Source organism: Pongo abelii, chromosome 6 (genome assembly GCF_028885655.2).
Source record: "Pongo abelii isolate AG06213 chromosome 6, NHGRI_mPonAbe1-v2.0_pri, whole genome shotgun sequence".
Classification (NCBI taxonomy): Eukaryota; Metazoa; Chordata; class Mammalia; order Primates; family Hominidae; genus Pongo; species Pongo abelii.
The window spans coordinates 105,389,785-105,406,437 of record NC_071991.2 but is presented as its reverse complement, the minus strand read 5'-3'; the positions used below and the strand labels follow the sequence as shown (position 1 = coordinate 105,406,437).

General features: G+C 38.5%; 1 protein-coding gene across 40 annotated transcripts in view; it reads left to right on the top strand.

The window, feature by feature from the left end:
* NRCAM (neuronal cell adhesion molecule) overlaps positions 1 to 16,653 on the top strand; it is a 314,284-nt gene that overhangs the window by 66,393 nt on the left and 231,238 nt on the right. For 2 of the 40 annotated variants that reach the window (XM_054559659.2, XM_063726135.1), the window contains exon 3: positions 14,036 to 14,143. The exons of the other annotated variants lie outside the window; for them this stretch is intronic. The gene's annotated coding sequence lies outside the window, so the exon portion shown is untranslated. The remainder of the gene's footprint in view (positions 1 to 14,035; positions 14,144 to 16,653) is intronic. 40 annotated transcript variants of the gene reach the window in all.

Here is a 16,653-nt window from a genome sequence, read left to right as displayed (position 1 = left end):
ATTAGGAGATATACCTAGTGTAAATGACGAGTTAATGGGTGCAGCACATCAACATGGCACATGTATACATATGTAACCTGCACGTTGTGCACATGTACCCTAGAACTTAAAGTATAATAATAAAAAATAAATTAATTAATTTTAAAAATTAGGATAAAAATACCTACCTTTTTGAGTTGTTGCCAGGATTTGACAGCAAAGTATTCGGTGCCTGGAACCTAGGAAACGTTCATTGCATCATAGCTATTATTATAATTACCAGTAATTACCTGTAAGTAATCCATAAATAGTGCACCAGTTCTGACCAATTGGACAATACAGAGTGCCCTTTAATGCCATTTTTATTACAACATTTGCTTTGGTAGAATATGGAGGTTAATAAAAGATGCATCACTTGCAATTTTAAATAATTCCATACTTTTAGCCCCCATTAATAAGGTATGTGGAGAAATTGGACAGAATTCCAAAGGGAAACTATAGTGATTAAAGAAATGAGGAGCAACTTCTCTGAGTAAAAGTTAAAGGAACTGCAATTGTTTAGGATGAGAAAATTGAGGCATAACTTACCTTCTATCATCAAATAAGTGGAAGCCTTTCGTGAGGAGGATATTGGACATTTTTTGCCCATGTTCAGAGGATAGCACAAGAGGAAATGGACATACATTAAAGAAGGAAGATAGTTAGATTTATATCAAGGGAACTCCTCTGCTTTTGACAATAAAACACTGGAAGAGGCTTGTAAAATATACACTTCTGAAAATCTTCAAAAAAAAGAAGAGAACATTCAGTCCTGAGTTACTGAGATGCTTCCTAGAGTATTTAAGAACTCTGAACTCTGTGATTTCAGAAATGATGCCTCCTAGAAATTCAAACACGTATGTTTTGTTTTGCAAATGAAAGAAAATAATTACTATATCCACATTCATTTTCTCTATAACTTTCTCATAGTATCTTTGTGTGCAAACACACCTTGTGTGCTTCTCTGAACGTGTAACAACAGGTCTTCTTTCATTGAATAGGTGTCTTTATGTTATGTTTATAAATATGCTGATTATTATTATCATAGTTTTCAATCTTACTGTAGGCCATTCTATATTCTATGTGAAAATAAATTAACACCTCCTATCCTGGGCCACTTATTTGTGCCCAATGTAATCTCTTTTGTGACTCAGATCTTGTGATGACATTGTTAAAATACAAGTATTAGATCACTATGAAAGGCTTTGGAACAACAACAGGAAGTCTGCAACTTTGAAGAATAAATTATTTCCAATCAATTAATTGCTTAGAGATAAGATTAAAGAATGGATATGGGACTAGATTTTTAGACTAAATGCTCTTTTAAGACCTCAATGTTGGAAGATAAAAGGAAGTGCCTAAGAAGTTTCTAAATTACTAATAAGTGTATTGGGCTTTGCATTTTCTCCTTGGCATGTCTTGTCAAATAGTAATCGGCAGAGTTAGAACGATGTAGATGAAGGGCACTGGACTAGAAGCCAAAATGCCTGGCTCTGGAGCTATTGGAGCCATCAGATGATCTATTCTTCCTTCATAAAACATGTCTGTATAGTTTTCCTTTGCATTTCTAGTTCCTGCATCCTTATATACTTATCACATTACAGTGACCTTCTTTCAAAAGAAACCAAGTGGAACTGAGGGTTCCACTCCTGACAGCTCAGCCTAGGGGCCCCATCACACCCTGACCTAAAACAGCTCTGCTTACATACTCGTATTCATATTCATATTCTCTCTCTCTCCCTCTCTCCCTCCCTCCCTCCCTCTCTCTCCATAGACAGACAGACAGATGTTTTAAGATCTCACTTGATTAAATGGTTCCACTGCTGTAAACATAAATTGTAAAGATGTACTTACTTATTCTCATGCCTTCCATATTCTCTCCAATACATTCCATTCAAATACCCAATTTCATTCCTGTTTCTGCCAAGCTAAAAATTCTTCAAATGGCCCTCCATCCCATGAAGAATAAAGTATACAGTCCTTACCCTGGTATTCCAGGACTCCCTCCTTTCTAATTATTGAACTAATCTACTGCATCAGTTGAGCTGGCCTCCGTGTTCTAACATGTAGGATTATTTCTGGGTATTAAATATAGTCCTTGACACTGTGTTCAGGACGACTAATTCATTGGAGATCCCACTGTGATTTTGCTCAGCGTCAGCCTTGCCTTTCTTCTAAGCTACCTAAACCTTTCTCATTTGAGCATACCTCAAAACGCTTGCTTTTCTTCCACAAAGGCTTCCTTGATTATTCTAGCCCACATTTTTGTGTCACATCTCTGAAATTCTCTCATGTGGTTGGGTGTTTACACCGGTCTCCGTTACACTTACCTGGTTAACGGTGGTGTTGTTAGACTGTAGGTGTATTGAGTGTTATGATCGCCTCCTAGAGTGCATCAGAGGGCAGTACAGCAGCAGTGATCTCTACCCCTCTAAGGAAATACAAGGGTTTGAATCATCCCAATGTGTACATTTTCAATGTAATATATGCATTAAGACAGGGAGACAAATGTAAGATGGAAATAAATGTGATCTATTCCTCATAACGCCTTAAGTTGCAACACATTAGAGTACAAAGCACTTGCTTAGGATCAGATGATACGGATTTTGCGTCTAGTTCTGCCTCTTACGTTGGGTCCTTCAGAAAGTCATTTGTCTTTTATGATCTTCTTTTTCATGATGGTGATCATACTGCTATTCTTTGTTCTTCACACTTCATAAAGCACTTGGCATGTTGTTTAATTTCAGCTTCACGATAACCCATGAGGTAACTAGGGCAAGCTAGTATCTGTCAAGCAGAAAAACTGGGCTTAGGGGACAAACTTCCAAATCCTAATATGATGAACCAACAGTAGGCACTACAACTCAAATTTCTTTACGTGTTACTAAAAGCATGGTCAATAAACCAGCAGTGTGGATACCACCCAGAGCTTGTTAGAAAAGCAAAGTTGCGGGTCCTACCCTAGACTTGCTGAATCAGAGCATGTGTTTTAACAGGAGGCTCAGGATTCATATGTATTAATACTTTACAGTGAGAAAAGTGCTGTAATCCAAGGGCAGTTTAAGCACCTGAGGTAAAAACATGAAAAGGGTTTTTATTTTTACTCCTATCACTGCCTTCAAATCTCCTCTGCCAAATCTCCTTTCCTTTCAAGAGGACTCTAACAGAACTGATGGATTTTTTTTAGCTACTTTCAGGTTTTTAAAAGTTCAAATACAACCTTCAAATTCGTATGGAAATAAGAGCTTTTCTTTCCCCCAACCCATCTTGTGCCCTTCAACAATTCTTTATTTTTTTTCTACCGGTTCACCCCCAACCTGTTTTTTATTTTTGGTTTTGTTTTTGTTTTTCTTTGACTGGATCAAGGGTTCTCTCCTCTTTTTTAAATTTTTATTATTGGGTTTTTTTGACTTTTATTTTAGATTTCGGGGCACATGTGAAGGTTTGTTACATAGGTAAACACGTGTCTTGGAGGTTTGTTGTACATATTATTTCATCACCCAGGTATTAAGCCCAGTACCCAGTAGTTATCTTTTCTGCTTCATCCTCCCACCCTCCCGGATCAGCAGTGTCTGTTATTCCCTTCTTTGTTTTCATAAGTTCTTATCATTTAGCTCCCACTTATAAGAGCTGGAGGCTATTATCCTTAGTGAACTAACTTAGGAACAGAAAATCAAATACCTCATGTTGTCATCAACCTGTTCTTAAACCAAATGCACCACTTCAAAGCCCTGACTCTTAATGGTATGTTATCATGATGGTCATTTTTCAGAGTAGGAAGTTCAGTTACGCATCTCGGACTCCTTTGAAAGTCAGAAGAAAAAAACCAAGCACACACCCCCAACATAAAACCATGAAGAAATTCCAGTTTTTATTTCTTATATTTCCCCAGGTTCTTGCCTCAAGGAAGATGTATAATTGTCTTCAGCATAAACTGAAGTTAATGAAGTATGAGACTGTACTTCATTGAAAAGAAACATTTTAAAAGCTCTTGTTCTTAATTTTTATTCAAATTTCTCAATCTTCTTTGGCTAAGAAGCCAAGAGTTAGATCTATTCACCATGAGCCAAATGACTGCCCTTGGATGTTCAAGATGGAACTGCATTGGAAGTCTGCAGGGGTTGTGTTCATTAGAATTCCCAGGGGTTGTGTGTTACCAAGCCCTTGTCATAAGTTATATCAGATTCCCTCATCCCTGAAATGGATGTATCGTTCTGGCTCTCCTGCTGCCTTCTCCGTATCTTATTTGTTTTTACTTTAATGTTACAAGAAAAGACAGCTTTTGTCTTTATTTCTGGTTAGCAGTCTTCATGAATATGCATTAGCAGGTTCCCTTTCTAGCTACTGTTTTGTAATTTGTTATTTTTAAATGAAATCTGAAGTGAAAATAACTCCCAATTCTCACTTTAATATGTTTGGACTCTTAATCTTGATTTTGGAGGTCCTGAGCCAGACAGGAGTGACTTTAGAGGGCTGTTTGCCTAGGCAACATCAAGGGGTGTGTGTGTGTGTATGTGTGTGTGTGTGAGCATGTGTGTGTGTGTGTGTGGTGTGACTCAGTGGCTGAATAGTTGGGACTACATTGGAACACACTTCCAGAGCCTCTGCAGGACACTGTGGTGGGCATTACAGCCACTGTGTCATTTTATTTTCACAACAGCACTGTGAGGCAAGTATAATTATATCCCTTTGGGAACTGAAGCTTAGGGAAAGTTAGTGATTTCCTCCAGTTCACAGACTAGTAAATGAAAGAAGGGGAGCAGGTGATGAGAGAGGTCATTGAAATGTGAGTGTTCCACAGTGCTTTTCTGGTTGTTTTCCTAGAAATTGATAGTGGGTAATTTGGGGGTAATTACTTTACAGAGTCAATATGGGGTGTTTTTGGTATATTAAGCTTTTAAGAAAAATGATACTAAACTTGGGCTGCTCCGAGCAGAGCCTGCTGTTCCTGCCCTTGCTTAATCTGGAGGCTCAGTGCTAGTACTTTAGATGCCAGGGTACCTCTACAGATTGCCCTGTTAGTTTAGGGTTTTCTTTTTTCTTTCTTCTTTCCTTTTTTAGAGATGGAGTCTCATTCTATTGCCTAGCCTGGAGTGCAGTGCTGCAGTCATAGCTCACTGCAGCCTCGAACTCCTGGGCTTAAGCAATCCCCCTGCCTCAGCCTTCCAAGTAGCTGGGACTACAGGCGCATGCCACTGTACCTGGCTAATTAAAAAAAAATTAATTTAATTAAAAAAATAGAGATGGGGTCTCACTTTGTTGCCCAGGCTGGTCTCGAACTCCTGAACTCAAGTGATCCTCCTGTGTCAGCCTCCCAAAGTACTGGGATTAGAGGCATGAACCACTGCGCCCAGCCTTGTTAGTGTTTCCTTGATTGAATAATGCTACCAAACTCTACCTTTACCTGTTTCTAAAGAGTTTTTTTCTACATTCAAAAAAAAAAAAAATCTCTGTTCCTCTGGAAAGCAATATCTCCCTCCTCCGGAAAGCAAAACTGTTGCAGATCTTCTGTGACTCTGTGGGTTTAGCACCACACAATTTGAAGTTACCATGCACCCCTTCACAGCCTCAGATGCTTTCCTGAATGTCAGCAGGAGCCTCACACTCCCATTTAAGGACTGTTTGTCTAAACTTGCTAGTCAGGCAACTAATCTCTGCACTGTGAAGTCTATTTATTGATTGTTGCATAACAGTCCCTCTCTATCTCTCCTTATTTAATGGGGTGGCTATAGACAGAGGAGCCCAGCATACCTGTCTGCCCTAGATAGGATGAGATTGCCCTAAAGCCACGTAAAAAATGGTCAAGGCAGGCCAGGTGCAGTGACTCACGCCTGTAATCCCAGCACTTTGGGAGGCTGAGGCAGGCGGATCACCTGAGGTCAGGAGTTTGAGACCAGCCTGGCCAACATGGTGAAACCCCGTCTCTACTAAAAATACAAAAAATTAGCCGGGCATGGTGGTACATGCCTGTAATCTCAGCTACTTGGGAGCCTGAGGCAGGAGAATCTCTTGAACCTGGGAGGCGGAGGTTGAAGTGAGCCAAAATTGCACCATTGCAGTCTAGCCTGGGCAACAAGAGTGAAACTCTGTCTCAAAAAAAAAAGGAAAGAAAAGAAAAGAAAAATGGTCAAAGCCAATGTTAAGACCAGCTCAAAGCAACTCTTTACTAGCCTTTAACATTTTTTGTTGAAATTTGAAACACTATTTGCCCTTGGATACACAGTGAAGGCCCTTTTTGGATCACAGTAATACTCAAAATTGTCTTTTATCTCCCAGGCAAGATATAATTAGACTATGCAGTTTACCATGTGATTTAGGATATGCAATTAAATAAAAAAGCTGTGGGCAAGAGTATTTTAAAATAGTATTATTTTCTTCCCTTGAGTTTAAAAGTAATACATATTCACGCAGACAATTGGGAAAAATGAAGAAAAATGGGAAGAGAGTAAAAGTAACACAGGCAAATGATTATTAACTTTTTGATGTTATTTTTCATTACAATGACACATATATAGCTACGTACCTATATTTAATCTTCTTGCAAAATAGTTTTAATGGCATTAGTCCTTAGGCTATTAGTGCCAAGCATTTTTCTCCTTTTCATTTCTTTGTATATTCTTTTATATATTTTTTGAAGATAGGGTCTCTCTGTGTTGCCCAGACTGGACTCAAACACCTGAGCTCAAGAATTCCTTCTGCCTTTGCCTCCTGAGAACTTGGAACTACAGGCATGAGCCACCATGGCTGACTTCTTTTTATTATGAAATGGGATATTACATACATACAAAAGAGAGGGAGAGTAACCCAGTACTCAGGAGCATTTATTATAGAGATAGGTGGCCTAGATTCTGGTCTTAGAGCTACTATTTGCTAGCCTGGAACTTTGGGCAAGTTGCTTAATCTTTCTGTGCCTCAATTCCTCATATACAAAACGGGAATAAAATCGTATATCATTTATAGAGTTTGTTAGAAGTAAATAGTAAAGAGTTATGATTATAACTTATATGTAAGGTTAAAAAGAATAAAAACAAGCACAAACAGACTCACTTCTCCATCGTGCCACCCTGTAAAGAAGGTGCCTTGCTCCCCTTTCACCTTCCACCATGATTGCAGGTTTCCTGAGGCCTTCCCAGCCATGTGGAACTAACTTTTTGCCCTGAGGAAGTGTGTGTCTTATACCTACTGCTTATTCTTCTGGAGATATGTCTTCTCCCATTTGAGTGATCACACACAGAAGATGAGGAATTAAGCCAGGAAGAGGGCATGGTGGCTCACGCTTGTAATCCCAGCACTTTTCGGGTGGGCCAAAGAGGGAGGATCGGTTGAAGGTAGGAGTTCAAGACTGGCCTGGGCAGCAAAGTGAGACCCCCATCCCTGTAAAAAATTTAAAAAATTAACCAGGAGTGGTGGTGCACACCTGTAGTCCCAGCTACGCCGGACCTGGGGTGGGAGGATTACGTGAACTCTAGAATTTGAAGCTGCAATGAGCCATGATCATGCCACTGTACTAGCCTGGATGACAGAGTGAGACCTTGTCTCTAGAAAATAAAAATAAATAAATAAGCCAGGAAGAAAAAGTAGGAACGGCCTTCACCTTAAGCAGAAGAGATAGAAGAGGCTGAATTAGGGCCGGGTGCAGTGGCTCATGCCTGTAATCCCAGCACTTTGGGAGGCCCAGGCGGGCGGATCACCTGAGGTCAGGAGTTCGAGACCAGCCTGGCCAACATGGTGAAACCCTGTCTCTATTAAAAATACGAAAATTAGCCAGGCATGGTGGCAGGTGCCTGTAATCCCAGCTACTCGGGAGGCTGAGGCAGGAGAATTGCTTGAACCCAGGAGGCAGAGGTTGCAGTGAGCCGAGGTCATGCCATCGCACTCCAGCCTGGGGGACAAGAGCGAGACTTCATCTCAAAAATAAATAAATAAAAGAAGAGGCTGAATTAAATGCAACCTTTTCAGTTGGACCCAGTGGCTCACGCCTGTAATCCCAGCACTTTGGAAGGCTGAAGTGGGAGAATCACTTGAAGCCAGAAGTCTGAAAACAGCCTGAGCAAAAATTCGAGACCCTGTCTCCACAAAAAAAAAAAAAAAAAAACCTAGGCATCATGGCACACACCTGTAGGTCTAGCTACTTTAGAGGCTGAGGCAAGAGGATTGCTTGAGCTCAGGAATTCAAGGCTGAAGTGAGCTATAATTGTGCTGCTGCTCTCCAGCCTGGGTTACAGAGTAAGATTCTGTCTCAAAAAAGAAAAAAAAAGCTGGTTTTCTTTTTCTGGTAATTGAGGGCTAGGTTATTTGGACAACCCTCCTACTGAAAACAACTAAAGAAGCTAGATAATATATAAAAGTCAACATCTTAAAAGCATAAAAGCGCTGACAAGATAGTAGGGAATTACTACGCCAGAGTTGAAGGGAAAATATTTACCAGCGAGGTGAATAGAGCAAAAGAAACTTTTTCTCTCAGGGTTCTTGACATTTGTCAGTTTTTGGATTTTCACTTTGAATAATTCACAGAGCAAGTGGTATCAAGATAGAAGTCAAAGCCTGGAGCACCCAGAAATAGGAGATCCTCCCCTCAATAGGCTAGGACTCCCAAGTGCTACACCCTCAGGAAAAGGATGAACCAGATTTGGGACAGTCCTCACATGGGATTACAACTGAAGTCTGATTCCCTGGGTTGTTCGCAGAACCTCAAGCCTTGAACTAGGTTTAAGGCAATGCCATATTGTTGGTACTCCCAAGTACCTGACAGAAACAAACATATATCTTTGGAGAAAGATATGTGTTTATCATTTATCCTTGATCTCAAATTATTCTTGCAAATAATTTTTAAATGCAATGAGGAACACATGGTCAAAGATGACCAAGCATGGGCATGGTGGCGTGCATCTGTAGTGCTGGCTACTTAAGAGGCTGAGGCAGGAAGATCACTTGAGCCCAGGAAGCTGAGGCTGCAGTGAGCCTTAATCATGTCACTGTACTCAGCCTGGGCAACAGAGCAACATCCTGTCTCAACAAAAGATGACCAATCACACAAGAAAACTAGACCCCAAGAGCAAGAAGCAGTAGCTACATCAGCAACAAAACCAGATCCTCAAAAAGTTCAGATGTTGGAATTACCAGATACAGACTGTAAAATAACTGTAAAGTATGCTTACCATTTTTAAAGAAATAAAAAATAAGCTTGATCAAATCTACAGAGAATAGGAAACCCAAAAAGGGACAATTAAAGCTTAAAAAGAAACCAAATACAACTTATAGAAATAGCAAAACAAATAACTGAAGTTTAAAACTCAATACTTCAGTAGTCACATGGTGCAGCTAAAGGGCAAATAATGACCTGGAAATTAGGTCAAAATAAATTATCTATCATGCTGCACAGAGAGATAAAATAATAGAAAATAAAAAAGAAAAGGTGAGATATAGAGAAGATAGAAGATGTTCTCATATAGTCACTTCTCATTATTGGCAAGAGTTATGTTCTATAAAGCCACTGTGAATACTGGATTAGTGAATACCGAACCATTGTTCCTAGGAGAAATAAAAAGTTCCTGTGAGCATCTGTTCACAATTTTTCATTAATTAATCAATATATAACTTTGTTTTATGTGTGTTTGTGTTTAAAGGCACCTCCCTTAACGCATCCATGGCCAATAGCACCATAACTCATGCCTGAATGAAGCTTATTTAACACACGGATTTTCACAGCCTTCTTGCACCAAGAAACACTAGACAGCGCTTCAGCACTGTGCTTCGGGGCCACTGTAAACAGAGAAATGACCAAGAAAAAGCACAAAAATGCAAAAAACAAAACCAGAGCCCTAAACAGATAGCAAAAAGGACATGTGTTTACAGTATGAGAGCTGAAGCAAGAAGGTAGAACATCATCTTGTTTGACCTCAGCTAGGAACATGTACATCAGGTGACTCAAATTTTTTGCCATTCTGAGCATGTGCATGAATGGCCATGAAAATAAGATTAATTTGGGGGTTATAAAAAGATTTTAGCAAGTAGGTGTATCTGCAAATATGCAATCCACAAATAATGAGGATTGATTATACTTAGAGTTCCAGAGAGAAAAAGAGGAAAGAAAGATGGGGAAAAGGCAACATTCAGGAAGATGACAGAATTTCTTAGAACCTGTGAAGGATACCAATTGACAGATTAAAGAAACTCAAAGCAGAATAAATGAAAAGAAACCCACTTCTTGATGCATAACAGTGAAAGAAGTACAGAAAGACAGAAGAGAAAATCCTAAAAGCAACCAGAAAAAAGACAGAAAAACATCAAGGTCAGGCACAGTAACTCATGCCTGTAATCCCAGCATTTTGGGAGGCCAAGGCGGACAGATCACGAGGTCAGGAGTTTGAGAACAGCCTGACCAACATGGTGAAACCCCATTTCTGCTAAAAATACAAAAATTAGCTGGGTGTGGTGGTGCGTGCCTGTAATCCCAGCTACTCAGGAGGCTGAGGCAGGAGAATCACTTGAACCCAGAAGGTGGAGGTTGCAGTGAGCGGAGATTGTGCCACTGCACTCCAGCCTCGGCGACAGAGTGAGACTCCGTCTCAAAAAAATAAAAATAAAAAAACAACATTAAGTAACAGTGATAAGACTGACATCTAACTTCTCATCAGGAACAATGGAAGCCAGGAGAAAGTTAAATGTTATAGGAAAAGAAAATAACTGCCGAGAGTATTCAAAACCCAGGGAAGGGGGAGGGGAAAAAGGGAAAAAATAAAAATAAATAAAGAAAAAAAAAACAGTGAAAATGTCTTTCAAAAAAAAAAAAAAAAAAAGCACAGACAACATAGGAAATACGGATGGTTATTTTGCTTGTGTTTCATTCCTTGATCACACCCCCGCCTTCCTCCAGTAGGTTAACTCCTTCTAAATTGTTACATAACTTTAAATATTTTTAAACCTCATATAATTAATTTCATACTAATTTTCACTTAATGTTATGTTTATGAGATTTATTCAGTGTGATTGTTTTCAATGCCAACAGTATTCCAAATTATGTGAATGTTACAATTTTTCATCCCTTTGGATTGTTTTGAATTTTGTGTGATTACAGGAGATACTGCTGTAAACAATCTTATCTTTAGAAGTCCATAGTTTTATCTTAATATGTCTTGGTGTATATTTCTTATTATTCAACCTTCTTGATATATATTGTGGTTCCTACATCAGTGAATTCAAGTCTTTCATCAATTATAGAAAAATCTCAGCCATTACTTTTTTGAAAATTGTCTCTCCTCCATTTGAAACCCTAACTAGACTAATTTAAACCAGTGCATTATTTTTTTATGACTTCTCTTTTATATTTTCCCTCCGTTCATGCTGTAATATGGGCAACTTATTCAACTCTGCTTTCTAAAATAATACTATCTTTAGCTGTGTCTAATATGTTTATCTTATATATTGAGTTAAAATTTGTAAAGTAAAATGATTTCATTTTTTATTTTCAGAAGTTTCATTTATTATTTTGTACATCTGCCTGGTCACTTTTATGCCATCTTATCCTTTGTGATTAAAAAAAATTAACTGTGATAAAATACACATAGGATAAAATTCACCATTTTAAAATCTTTTTAAGTACACCCATCAGTTGTGTTAAGTACATTCACCTTGTCAGGCAGCCAATCTCCAGAACTCTTCATTTGGCAGCATTGAAATGCTAGACCCATTAAACAAATCTCCTCTCCTCCAGCTCCTGTTGCCATTCTGCTTTCTGCCTCTATAATTTTGACTACTCTAGGTACCTCACATAAGTGAAATCATACAGTATTTGTCTTTTTGTGAGTGGCTTACTTCATTTAGCAAAGTCGAGGCTTATCATGTAGCATACACCAGAATTTCCTTCCTTTTAAAGTCAAATAATATTTCATTATACGTTCCTTTATGATTTTTATTACACTTACTTTTTTAAGCATTTCAGAGATAGTAGTTTTACATTAATATCTGATAATTATATTATTTGCAGTTCTTGGGCACCTTGATCTCTTGTTCTACTGATTTTCCTTTGTGGTGGCTAGTTTTTCTAGGTGTTTGGGAATATTATTTATGTGGTTATAATAGATTGAACTTAGTATTTTGAAATCCTGAGACCTATCTTAGGGAGGATTTTATTTTGCTATCAGGAGTCAGAGGCACTACCAGTCTGGAAACACATTAGCCTTTCAGCTTAATGTCAGGATTTCAGGTTCAGCTAGCTGTACCTCAAAAGCATCCTCAGGTTGTTAGCCGCATTTACCCCTAAGGAGAGTCTGGCTTTCCTGTTTGTTCAAGTATTTTTTTTCTCTCCTTTGTCTTTTTCCATTCTTTTCTATAATCCTCCTTCCATTTTCTATTCTTTCTTCCTACTTTATCCTTCCTTTTTCATCTTTCCTTCTCTTTATCCACCACACTGCTTTGTCTGGCTCTGAGGTTTTCTCGTTGCCTTTGGATTTCTGAAATTTCACTGTAGTGTGTGTCTTGGAGTGTGTGTGTGTGTGTGTGTGTGTGTATGTGTGTTGAATCCTGCTTATTTGTTTTGTTTCCTGACTCTATGAATTTGTGTATTTCATCTATTCTGAAGAATTCTTAGGCACTATTTCTTCATGTATCATTTCTCCCTCATCTTCACAGTTCTGTCTTTCTAGAGGTCCTATTATAAATGTTAGTCCTTTATTTGTATCCTTTATGATTCTCAATCTTTTTAAATGTGTTTTTCTCTCTTTTTTGGTCTCTGTTCCAGTCTGGTAGTTTCTTCAACTTTGGCTTCTAGTTCTCTGTTAACTCTTTTTGCCTGTGTCTTATTAGCTTGTTTACTTGTCCAATACATTTTTTTTCATTTAAATCATTTTTTTCAGGAAGTTCTATTTGGTTCTTTTTCAAATTGGCTTCATTTTTCATAGTTTCATGCTCTTTGTTTATGTATTCAAGTCCCTCTGTAATCTTTTAATACCACACTTAATTTATATTTTGATTTTAGTATTCCAACATAGGAAGTTTTGGCAGGTCTGTGCAGTGTATTCTGCTGGTTCTTTCTCATGATGTCTTGCTTTTTCATGTAATTCAAATTTTTTAAAAATTATGAAATTATATTTGTTGGGACTTTATCTGTATGAATTCTGTAAGGTCTGCTTTGAGGGTGCATATCTTTGTAGAAGATTTAAGTTTGTTTCTAAGGGAAACAGAATTGCTTTAAATTAATTTGTTGGCTTTGGATTTTCTTTGCAAGGTGGGGGGATGTCATACAGAGAGGGTAACCTTTTTGGATTAGTGTTTTCACTTTACCGTTATCCTCTGATATTTCCCTTTTGGTTACTTATAGCTTAGCTATTCTTTTATAATCATGGCTTTTGTATTTTTCCAGAATGTTTAGGTGTTTAGTTGGATTTCAGAATGTGTAGTCTGTTATATTGCTGGGAGGGGAAATTCTGAGCATTTAAAGTGCTATCAATTCTCAGTGGTACTGGAAAAGTGTTACTGTAAGGTTGGTGAGTAATGAGAGAGAATGGCACTCTTGCTCTGGGTATTGAAGGGAATCAGTATTCTCATCCATCCAAGGTCCTTTCCAGCCTATTGTGTCTCAGGAATGCCAGTAAGTCCATAATAATATTGAGGGACTCCTGGGATTGCATTAGTTTCTGAAATGTATCCTCCATTTCTTAATTTGATCTTTCCCATTCTCAACTGGTACAATCCATTCTCAATAATTTCCCAAAAGAAATTTAATGTTCTCATTGAGGATATTTATAGCTAGGTTTGTTGACACTTGTCTCTAACATACTTTAATTATTATTTTCATATGCTTTTCTACTTACAAGACTGCAAACCAGGTTCACAAGTGTGAAAGTGCTACAGTTGTCTGGGATTCATCTTGTTTGCTAAGTGGCTTTTTTTGTGTGTGTTTGTATTGGCTATAAATTTCCTAATGCTCAAATTTTCTGTTTTAAGAATACAATATGCAGATATATTTTCAGTCTGTATGTTCCATTCACTTACAATTTTTTTTTTTTTTTGGAAGCAGGGTCTCCCAGGCTGTAGTGCAATAGCGTGATCATGGCTCACTGCAACCTCAATCTCCCAGGCTCAATTGATCCTCCTGCCTCAGCCTTCCAAGTAGCTAGGACTACAGGTACATCACAACACCTAGCTAATTTTTGTATTTATTTGTAGAGATGAGGTTTTGCCCTGTTGCCTAGGCTGGTCTTGAACTCCTGGGCTCAAGTAATCTGCCTGCCTCAGCTTCTCGAAGTGCTGGGATTACAAGCATGGCCACTGCACCTGGCCCACTCTCTCTCAAAGTTATTCTATTAACTGTCGGTTTTCAGTGTCATTGATCATGGTAGTAAACATTATTTTGGAAAGAGTTGCTCAACAGTAGCTTTCATGTAATGACTGACTTTTGCTTGCATTTAAGGCAGATTGCAGAAAGAAATTAGGATGGTCTTTTCCCCAGTTTTCCCATACTGACCTTGCCTAGCATTCATCTTTAACTGGACCTCACTTGGGAGAGAGATAGAAAAGGAAAATAGGAAAGGAGAATTAGGCAGGCATACCCCAGCATGGTTTACAGATGCTCATTGGTAGACTCAGGCTGCCAGGTTTTAAAGTAACATGAGAACAGGAACCTCTGCTATAGCCCCTTACACTCACTCTTCTCAGGAGGGCAGCAAGTACCAGCCACACCTGCCTTGCACGTATCCAAACCAGCCTAAGTAACTTAAAGGAAAGGCAGTTTATTAGAAGGCCACTAGGAGAGCATAGAATTTACAAGATGACTATGGGACCAGACGTGAACATGGTCAGGAACCAGGTTACCTCCAGAGAGCAGGAAGCAGGAATAACAGGTGTTCTCTTGCAGCAGGAACCAGCTGGTCAGGGTGACAATGATGAAATGGATGAACCCCAGCCATTTTAGTCTCTTAGGATTTAAATTCCAGGCAGGTATTTAATTGAGCAAGCTGGGATCACATGGCTGCCCCTTGGCTGGAAAAAGTCAGGGAACTGGATACAAGGCCTCTCCACATTATATCCAAAGTTGAAGTAACTCCCAGAAAGAAATTTGTGATGTGCTTAGAAACCAGGCCTAAGTCTTAAACAACCAAACACCAACAGATGTCCACCTCAGGTTAACTGTGGATCACTGGAGTTTGGACAGTGGCAATTTAATATCAGAATCAAACTAGTCCTCTATCATAGGTCTGGCTAATACAGTCATATCGAAACGTTCCTGGGGGTTTGTCAGTAACTTAGATTCTTTCAGGCATGTTTTCTCTTCCTCTTACTTCTTTTGTCCTTCAGCTATTTCAGTTCACATTATTTCCTCTACAAGAGACTGGAGAGATGACATTCTTTAAACGTCACATGTTTGTACGTATCAAATACAGTGAAAAAATTTGTTTGGAGGACAATGGAATAAAAATAGTGATATTCATGGGGTTAACTAATTTCCGTATACTTATTTTGGCTGTATAAAAGATTAACATAGAACCCAAGATGGGCTATAGCTTGATTAGTTGTCTCCAGAAAGAGATTTTACAGCTGTTCCATTATTATCTGTCATGTCTTTTCTTTTTCTGTAGGCAGTGCTTATGTTAGAATAAAGTGGTGACTTCATGAGTATCTTCAATACTATGATCCTTTTATTTCCAGGCTTTTCCTGAGTAGTCTTAAATTCTTAAAGGTCAAACAAGGAAATGTGCTAACATTGGCAGTGGACCTTTCACTTACATCCATCACGCGGATGAATGTCTTGATTCCTAGAAGTTGTGACGGATCCTTGAAGGGCTGTAGAAGACCTTGAAGGGCTTTAAAAAATCATTATTAATTATTTTGGGGGGAGAGAGTGGTGCTTTCGGTATAGAATTATTCATTGATTCATTCAGTATTCAAATACTGAACACATTCTAAATGCCATGCACTCTGTTGCATAATGTAGTCATTGCCTTCAAGTAGCTCATGGACTACAAGGAGGAAATAGGCACATATATAGCTATATGTGCTGCTAGATAGGGGCTCCTCAGTCAAAATCAGAGGGCTTGTTATATCTGTACTGAAACTAATCTAACCTTACTGAGACAGACAGTCTGGGCTGGGTGGCTAGCCTTCTAGCTTTCTGATATTTTGTGTTCTCGATAATATATTTAATTCATGACATCTATGCTATTCCATGTACTGACTCTCAATAAATATTTTATATCTAAAGCTGCAGAGTTTCATTATTGCTAATCAGTAAGGAACAAAACAAGAAGAAAGCATCTCCTGCCTAGAGAGCAGGAAAATTATTATTTGTACTCTCTTTGGAACCCATACTTTCTTTGAGCTCTCCCTAATCATTGATCATGAGCCTATATATACCCATACTATGCTCAGATTTCTGTTTCTATTATGGCACGTGTTTCATCATGTAGCATCTCTTTGTTTGTGGACTTACCTTGCATTTGGAGCAAGGGATTTGTTTCATTTGTGAAACCACAGTATTTAGCACAGCATCCTACTCATAGCTCAGTGTTTGTTGAATTGAAATCTCACTTCATATTTGAATTCATCATCTTTCTACATTGCTTAATATCTTACACTAATTTGAGAAAACTCAGAAATGAGCCTCAGTAAGAGAGTACTCCATAATGAATTCAGATGGCC